This window comes from Nematolebias whitei, chromosome 15 (assembly GCF_014905685.2).
Source record: "Nematolebias whitei isolate Nwh7 chromosome 15, NemWhi1, whole genome shotgun sequence".
NCBI classification, from domain to species: domain Eukaryota; kingdom Metazoa; phylum Chordata; class Actinopteri; order Cyprinodontiformes; family Rivulidae; genus Nematolebias; species Nematolebias whitei.
In genome coordinates, this window is record NC_056512.1 from 27,813,837 (window position 1) to 27,822,862 (window position 9,026).

At 38.4% G+C, this 9,026-nt stretch overlaps 1 long non-coding RNA gene across 1 annotated transcript in view; it reads left to right on the forward strand.

The window, feature by feature from the left end:
• LOC119421587 overlaps nucleotides 1-9,026 on the forward strand; it is an 86,199-nt gene that overhangs the window by 19,323 nt on the left and 57,850 nt on the right. Inside the window, exon 2 of the long non-coding RNA XR_005187374.1 lies at nucleotides 3,671-3,845. This is a non-coding gene — a long non-coding RNA (uncharacterized LOC119421587). The remainder of the gene's footprint in view (nucleotides 1-3,670; nucleotides 3,846-9,026) is intronic.

A 9,026-nucleotide genomic window follows, 5' to 3' on the forward strand; every position in this document is an offset into this window, starting at 1 on the left:
TATTATTATTATTATTATTATTATTATTATTATTATTATTATTATTAGTAGTAGTAGTAGTAGTAGTAGTAGTAGTAGTAGTAGTAGTAGTTTTATTATTACATTTTTTTTAGAAGAAAAATTGTTGCAAGATATGTTGTACCAATTATTTGCACAGATTGACATTTTTGTTATGAACAAAGTTAGTACAATCAAAGTTTTCTATATATTTTCGTTTTTGTTCTTAGCAACTGGAGTAAAACAGTAAAAACCTGCAGCCTCAGGTTGGGTAGTCCAGAGGCTGCAGGTCTGAGCCCAGGATGCATCAGGACGGGCGTCTGGCTTAAAACAATTGCCACACCTTTCACGTGAGCTTGCTCGCTGTGGAAACCCAAGAAGAAGGGAGCAGCTGAAACAAAAACAACAGCAAACATTTGTGATGAATATGTTCAAAGTAACAGATATTTAGGGGGAAAAAGTAATATTTTTTTCTATTTTTGCACTTCTCTATCATGTTTACAAGAACACTGTTTAATGAGAAACTGGCATATAAAATGTTTGAAGTGTGTTCATGTAAACTAGAACTTCTGATGAGGCTGGCTTTTTTTTGGACCTGTCCTCTATTGTTTTAGAAACCATCAACAGGTAATCAATTTTTACATTACCATATTTTTCAGACTATAAAGCACACTTAAAATCCTTTAATTTTCTCAAAAATCAACAGTGAACCTTATAATCCAGTGCACCTTATGTTTTAATTCTGGTTGTGCTTACTGACCTCGAAACGATTTTATGTGGTACACGGCGCTCAAAAATCTGTCAAAATGTTTTTGTTTTGCTTTATGCGCCTTATAGTCCGAAAAATATAGTATTCTTTTTAGATATGGCTCTCTTGGAATTGATTTTATTGCTAATAATCTTTTATCAAACATTGAGGAAATGGTAAACAGTTCTGAATGTCATGTGTGAAGCTTCACGTCATTAAGGGTGTTATCGCCCCCTACTGGCTTGGCATTGTTACTTCAGCAATTTTGTTGTAATTTCTTTACAAAAGTTTGTTTAAAACTAAAGTAAATTACATGGGAATTAAAAGATTAGGGGAGTGGTGTGATCAGGGCCTTAAATCTTCCCTGATCATGTAATGATCACGTGCTATTTTTTTCTTGTCTGCTATCACAACATGCTCTTTGACTCTTCCACTGTTCCACAATTATATCTGATAAGATGTGTTGTATTAGTTTCTATGGGACATCGGCTTATTTCTTTTTGCGTGCTGTGCCTAGTAATGATAAAGCCTAATGGAGACATATTTCTTGATTCATCATAATAAAGGTTGGCTGGATTAACCCAGTATTATTACTAAGAATGAGATGACAAGCTCAGGTCAGTTTGGGGTAGCCAGCCAGGCTCTTCCTAACTAATTTAGACAGTATATGTGTGTGTCTCTGCATCAAGAAGTGGAGCAAAGTTGCTGATCGGACTGTGAGAAAGACAGAATAAGACATCCAGAGGGGCAGAGAGGAAAGTCTAGCAGAGATAGACCGACTAAGGAGTGGACTGTGCGTGTCACTTTCCCTGACACTTATTTGCAAGAATTGTTCATAGATGGCAAACGTGTTGTGGGCTGATGGCTAGAGGTGTTTTGTGACAGGTGTTCTGCTCTGTGACTGAAACAGCAGATAGGTAGCTTCTCATTGTGTGTGCCACTTGCAGTTGAGCCATCTGCCACCTTGTACTCTTCTGATGCATCATTAGCCATAATTGTCATCGTTATTATCCTGCTTTTCTGGCCCCCATGGTGATAATTTAAATAAAATCACAACAGCTGAAAAAGCGGGGATAAGTGTCACAGGAAAAATCATAAGTAATGACAAAAAGAGAGAGTAAGAACAATAAATAGCCTTTAGATAAATAGAAAGGCTCAGACTGAAAATGATTGAATCTCCTATTATAAGTTCCTGATGGCTTCTAGTCATGAGTTGGTTCTTCTTCTTCTTTCGGCTTTTCCCTCTTCAGGGGTCGCCACAGCAAGTCATCCTCCTCCATCTCACTCTGTCCGCATCCTGTGTCCTCACTCCAACATCTCCTCTTTGACTTTTTCCTGGCAGCTGCATTTCTAACATCCTTCTACCAGTATACCCACTGTCCCTCCTCTGGACATGCCCAAACCATCTCAGTCTGGTCTCTCTAACTTTATCTCCCAGTTGTTCAAACTGTGCTGTACCTCTGATGATCTTATTCCTAATCTTATCCATCCTTGTCACTCCTAAGGAGAACCTCAACATCTTCATTTCTGCCATTTCCAGTTCTTTCTCCTGTCTTTTTGTCAATGCCACTGTCTTCAGACCATGCAACTGGTCTCACCACTGTCTTGTAAGCTTTAACATTTGTAGCCACTCTTGTCACAAACTTTTCTCTATCCACTCCATCCTGCATGGACTCTTTTTTTCACTTCCCCATTTTCCTGGATGGTGGACCCTAAGTATTCAGATTCCTGCACCTTTGTGACCTCTGCTACTTGTAGCCTCACTGTTCCACCAGCTTGTCATGAGTTGGTTGCACATATCTTACTGTCTCAAAACTTCTAACCATTATCTGTTCTTCAAAGTTTCTCAGCAAATTCACATTTCATTTTTACATTTGTATATTATCAAAGCTAGAGTTGATATTCAAATAATAATTGCTTTCAGTCACCGGCTATGCCCTCCTGCATGGATATGTTTAGTATTGGCATGTAAGAACCCTTTCAGGCCAAACGCTTAATTGCCACCACTGAGATCTGAAACTTTGAGCCAACAGTTTTTTACTACACTAAACAAATAGACACGAAGAGCAAATTAATGCTTTGTGAAGCCAACAGACACAAGGCTCTTGCCAAACCGTTTCCTTAGTCAAAAGTAGACCTGCAACAAGTTGATGTGAAAACAGACTTACATGCACCTTACAAACATGATGAAGCAAGAACTTTTGAGACAAACTTTTTGTTGCTGTTCTACTCTTCTCAGTAGCAAAGCTACAACTAGTTATTGACTGCCACAGAAAGGCAAAAGATGAGTGTTGATGTATCTGTTACCCAAATATCTAATGAACTACTGGGCAATTTTTGGTGAAACAGAATATATTCATTAGTTATACAGTACATCTAGAACAAAACAACCATTTTGAAGTAGACAGGCTGCCATAGCCAACAACAAATCCAACCACAAAAATGGTCACATTATTTGAATTTTACAGATATTGACCTGGTATTTGGTGTGGTAGTACCCGAGACTGATCTTCAAAACATATTCTGGACACTGACAGATCTTACTTTAAAATGTTTGCTCCTTGAGAATATTTAATTTTGGTTGCAAAAACCAAATTGGCAATTTATTCACAAATGATCCACATTAAACAGTCCAAATTGTTCAAATTTAAAGAAATGTCCAGATATAGCTAATATGTTTCTTAAAGGACCACCTAAAGCTATTTCTTTAAGGAACTCAAAAATGCAATTTGAGTTTCACCATGTTCCAAATTACTGGTCACCCAGCAGCAGCTGTGACACCAACCCAGCTCTCTCCTTTCCACCCCCAACATCTCTTACCTTGAACTAGATAAGTGGGTTAGAAGAACATATAAAACGTGCCATCTTTTTAGCAGTTTAATTACAAAAACTCTTTTATTTGTGTTTTCTTTTGTCTCATTTCAGGTCCTGATTTGTCTCCTGTAAATGTGGCAAAACCTCAGAGAACTTGTCAAAAGTCCAAGAAAAACAGAACGTTTTCTTGTGCCAACCTCGGGAAGATCTCTCCTTGGAAAATCTCCATGAAGGATACACTTGAACAAGTGAGGAGTTGGAGGAGACAAAGACAGTAAACAAACAGGTAGGAGTTGAGTTTACTTATTTTTTACTTCTGAGGACAACTCAAATCTCATATATATTTTGCACAATCATTCTTGTATTATAACTATATATTTTACTTTAAACTTAAAAATCCTTCATCGCACAAAGTTGGAGGAATCTTACCGAAATCAGGCTGATTCGTTTTAATTTTCCAATAAAATCTTTGTTTTTCAGCATGCCTCTTTGCTTGTATCTATTTAATAATTACAGTACTATCTCTAACACATGAGCAGTTTGTGTGTGTATGTGGGTGTGTGTGTGTTTGAGTGTACTGAAGCATTCGTTAGTGTCTTCTTAAGCATATATTACTTCACGGTTCCTGCTGGTATGGCACCTCTTTTACTGGCAACACCGTCATTACTGCTGACAGTACTTCACTTACCACAGCTATTATATTCTTTCTGCACATATGTGACTGTGTGCAGCATGTGCCAGGCGGAGATAAAGTAAAAGAAGTAATTGTTGTAATTATTTCTTCTCAAGGCTCATCCCGCCTACTCTAGTTGTAGAGCTTCTCGTTACTCTGAGAGGAATGGAATACATAGGAACCCAAGCCAATTTATTCACCTTTGTATATATGACAGGTGGTTTTAGCACCATTCAATAGTGTTCACATGTCATTTTGTTAATTACTAGAGTCAGGAGGAAACACACCTCTGATTACTTCTACACAGTCAGTTTCTGTACAGGGTTCCTCTGTTTCTAAATGTTGCTATATTAGAATCAGCTTGGTGTTTTCTTTTCTTTGCTGTCTTGTGTCTACATATTTTCTATTCTGATGACATTCTCAGAGATGGCCTAACTAAATTTGTGTCATAAAAGCCCCCTCCTTAACACTTAACAGGCGACTGTGACTGCAACAGAAGTATCATGAAACACAGTCAAGGATTTAAACACTACATGCTATAGATTTGGACTAATTGCTTGGTGCCCTTCCATAATATTAATAAAGAAAAAGAAAAAAATGAAGGGACTGGGCAAAAAGCTCCATTTTCTCTCAACAGTGCAAGACATGCATTTTGGTGAATTCTGTTTGGCTTTGGGATTTTCTGTCATTAGTGGAGCTTTCCTAAGTCTTCGTCCATTTAGTTCATTGTAGATAAAAATGCAACTGATGGTGCCATTAGAAAGTAACGTACCTTGACCTTGGAGTTTTACTTACATGCTTTTGGATGGTTTCCTTGGCTTTTTGTCTAACATCTGCAGTATACAGATGAACATATAGCTGGTTGGAGATTGTCTTGGACTTTACATTTAATTTGAATATCTATAATTTTCTTTCTGAGCTCCTCAGACAGCTCTATACTCCATGTTTGGTATGGTGAACACCACAGTAACAAACAACCCAGCGTCTGTTTGTTGTCCACACAAAGCTAAAAGGGGGAATGGAAATTAACCTCTGTCCACCCATTTGTTGTGAGAGCAATAACCTGACAAATGTGTGAGGTACTGACTTCCATTTTAGTGTGTCGGTGCATCTAGGCATAAAAAAGGTTCCTTTCAAAACTGGGTTACCGGGTCAAAAATATAAGATGGCCACTGCCATATAAATATCTAGACCTTGTGAGCTGAATAACTTGGAAAAATAAGCAACGGACAAACTTCCTTTTAATCTGTGGCTGCATCCATATTTGAGAAAGTTTCCTATCAAAAACTGGGTTGCCAAGTCAAAATCCAAAATAGCTGCTGCTATTTATATGTAAACCTTGTGAGCTGGATGAACTGAAAATCTAGCAATGGGCCAAATTCCTTTTTGGTGTATGCCTGCACCTAGGCGTGACAAGTTCCTTTACGAGTTACCAATTAGCCTAACATAATTAAATTATTATTATCATTATTATCTTCTGTGACCCAAGATGGCGCCTATATGTGGCATTGCCAGCTTCACTCCAGCTCCTTCTCTGCGTGTTTTACCATCTGCACTTTTTTTTATTGATCTTCATAAGAACTCTGGCATTTCTGCTGCCTGTGTTTATGATCCGGACGAGCTGTTTTCGATCAAAGAGTCATTGATGGAATATTGTGATAGCGGAAACAGGGAGTTTTTCCACATCTGTTTGTTTGCTGCGAACTGCAAAATCTCAGACGCAGGAAGCAAAAGAGTGGATACAGAGCTGGCGCCTAGGTTTGTTTGATATTGTAGATCTGTATTCTAGATTTCTTGCTGGAAAATGGGAACGTTCTTGTTTTTTTCAGCCTGTACTGGTGTCATCTAGCTGCAACACTACCATGTTGCGTACAGTCTGGCCAGTGCAGGTTACCACCTCCCTGTTAACTAAAGGGACTTTTAACTACATTTCCCTGCATTGATGGAGGTCTTCATGTTCTTCATCAGGGATTGTAACCTCCCTCCGGATGTGCACAGTTCAATCTATGCGCCGCTATCAGCTGATGTGAATGCTATCAACATGTTATCACTTCGCATGGTACTCTAATGCGCGCTCCGTAAGTAACAAGTCTTTTGCCTTAAATAATCTCATTATTGAAAAGTCCCACAATTTCGTTTTTGACTGAAACGTGGTGGCAAAGCATGAATTATGTTCATCTGTGGGAACGCTGCCCAAGTAACCGTTTTGTATTTGGGAAATACCACGTGAAGTACGCCGAGGCAGTGGCTTAGCAGCTGCATCTAAGGATTGTTTTTCATGTAGACTTGTCAATACAATCCCCTTTTCTGCATTTGAGCTGCAAAAAGTCAAAGCTCGCCTTTTGAAAGTGTTTCAATATATTTCAAATCATTTTTATCATCCTCCAGGTGCAGCTAGTATCTTTATGTTTCTGAATTCAATGAGTTTCTCTCATCCATCATTAAGATGGAGAATGTCTTAATTTTGGGGGATTTCAATCTACGCATTAATGTTTCGTGTAACGCAGCTGCTGATCTTATCTCCATTACAGAGTCATTTAATTTTCCTCAGCATGTGTGTGTCCCTACTCGTAAAAAAGGCCACACATTGAACCTTGTTTTGATGTGAATGATGTTCATGTAGAGGATTTATTTTGAAGGGATCACAGTTGTATAAATTTTAATGTCTCTTTTAATTTTGATCCAGTTCCTCCTAGACTACTGGTCCAAAGAAGAATCGTAAATAACATTCTCCTTTAGCTTTCTCTTCTCTCCATCTTTAGGTTTCAATGTGATGAATGTGGACTCATTTGTTTCATCTTTCAATACACATTGTAACAACATTTTGGACAAAATTGCACCTATGAATCAGAACTCTGTCCATTGCACAATCTGTCCCTGGATGAATAAGGAAATCCTTAACAAGAGGAGAGTATCTCGTAAGGCTGAACTAAAGTAGAAAAGCACTAAGCTTAAGGTTCATAGACTTTACCTTAAATTATTGATTTGCTCTTTAAACGAGTTGCTAAAGAATGCCAGAACTAATTACTTTGCAAACCTCATTGCATAAAAAGGAAAGAATCCTAAAATCTTGTTTGACACAATGAAGAACATTGTTTTGCCAACTTGACCCACTACAATTGCTTTTACAAATGCAGATTGCAATTTGTTTTTAAATTATTTCACAGCCAAAGTTGCCGGCATCAGATCGGTATCTCTCTCTCTGCATCCCTTGGTCTGGTTTCTCTCCTTCGTACTTCCGATACATGGTCCTTTTTCATTCCAGCGTTGATACAGGACATCACAGCACCACTGGGCAAAATTAATCTATCTTCTAGTCCCCTTGATGTCCTTTCTACATCTTTTATATAGATGTTTTTGACTATTAGCCCCAGTGTTGTAAAACTGATTTTTTTTTTCTTCTCATTGCTCTGGCAATGTGACCTGCTGTTTTAAAAAAAGCTGTTGTCTACCCATTGCTAAAAAAAGCCTAATTTGGATTCTTCTTTTCCTGCTAGCTACATACCTATCGCTAAATTACCATTTTTGTCAAAGATTCTCTAGAAGGCTGTAGCAGACCAACTGAATTGCTTTTTGGAGAAAAAATATGGACACTTTCCAGTCTAATTTTTGCAAATGTCCCTCCACAGAGACAATATTAATCAAAGTTTCAAGTAACTTGTTGATGGCAGTCGATTCTGGAAATTTCACTCTGCTGTTTTATTGGACTTATCTTAAGCCTTTGACAGTGTGGATCATACTGTACTAATTGATTGATTGATATACTTCTTTGGCATTTTTGGCTTTGTGCTAAATTGATTCACTTCTAATTATTTTGAAAGGTATTGTGGAATCTGGAACTGGGTCCGTCCCTGAAACCGGTCTAGGTCCCCACCACCGGCATCTGGTTCTTTTATTCCCAGATGGAGAGGAAACTCACTCTAACTCAAATAAATCAAGAGATATAATTTCCATTTACAAATTTAATGTTCATCAGGCAGGAAAAAGTTACAGGTTCAGTGCTGAATGTCTCCGACTCGACACACAAGGAGCTCAAAAACCGGAAGAGCTGACGTGGCTCAACCCTCCGTTCTTTTTCTTGGCCCTAGGCTCCGCCTTCTTCCGGGAGCACAGCCTATCAGAGTGTATCAGTGGGGTGACTATGTGTGACATCATTGGTTCTGACAATGAAAAATGGGGTGAAAGTGCAAATCTGTCTACATGATGGAGGCCAACAAAATAAAATATTACTCCTTATTGGGTGTTGACCCAGGGAAGCTCAGTCAGAGCAGCTGGGCCCATCTCATCTGAACAGAATCGGGCCATAGCTAGTCCGACTCTGTGCAGACAAGACCGGGGATCTCAGCATGATAAAGTAAGATAACTCTAACAATCTTTAACTGTTTTTATGAACCAGATTTACTGATATTGAGTGACTTTTAAAAATAACAAGATTGTTTCAATGAGTTGTAGGGTTACCAACACATTTATCTGTGTATAAATGTGATTTGACACAAGATCTAGACATATCGGGGTGGTTGTTATTTTAGGTCTCAGTTATGACTGAATGGATTTCAAGCACCTAAAAAGTGCTTTGGCCCTCAAACAAAGTTTAGGGGCTGCACAGTAGTGACATGGTTAACCAGTTTGGGTGGCAATTGGGGCTAGTACATGTAGGAGTTGCATCAGTATGACAGTGTAATTTTTTTAACCAGCAAAAACTAACAAAAATAAACAAGGACAGTTTTGATGTAACACACATTTTGCATTTGTGTGTGTGTGTGTGTGTGTGTGTGTGTGTGTGGGGGGGGGGGG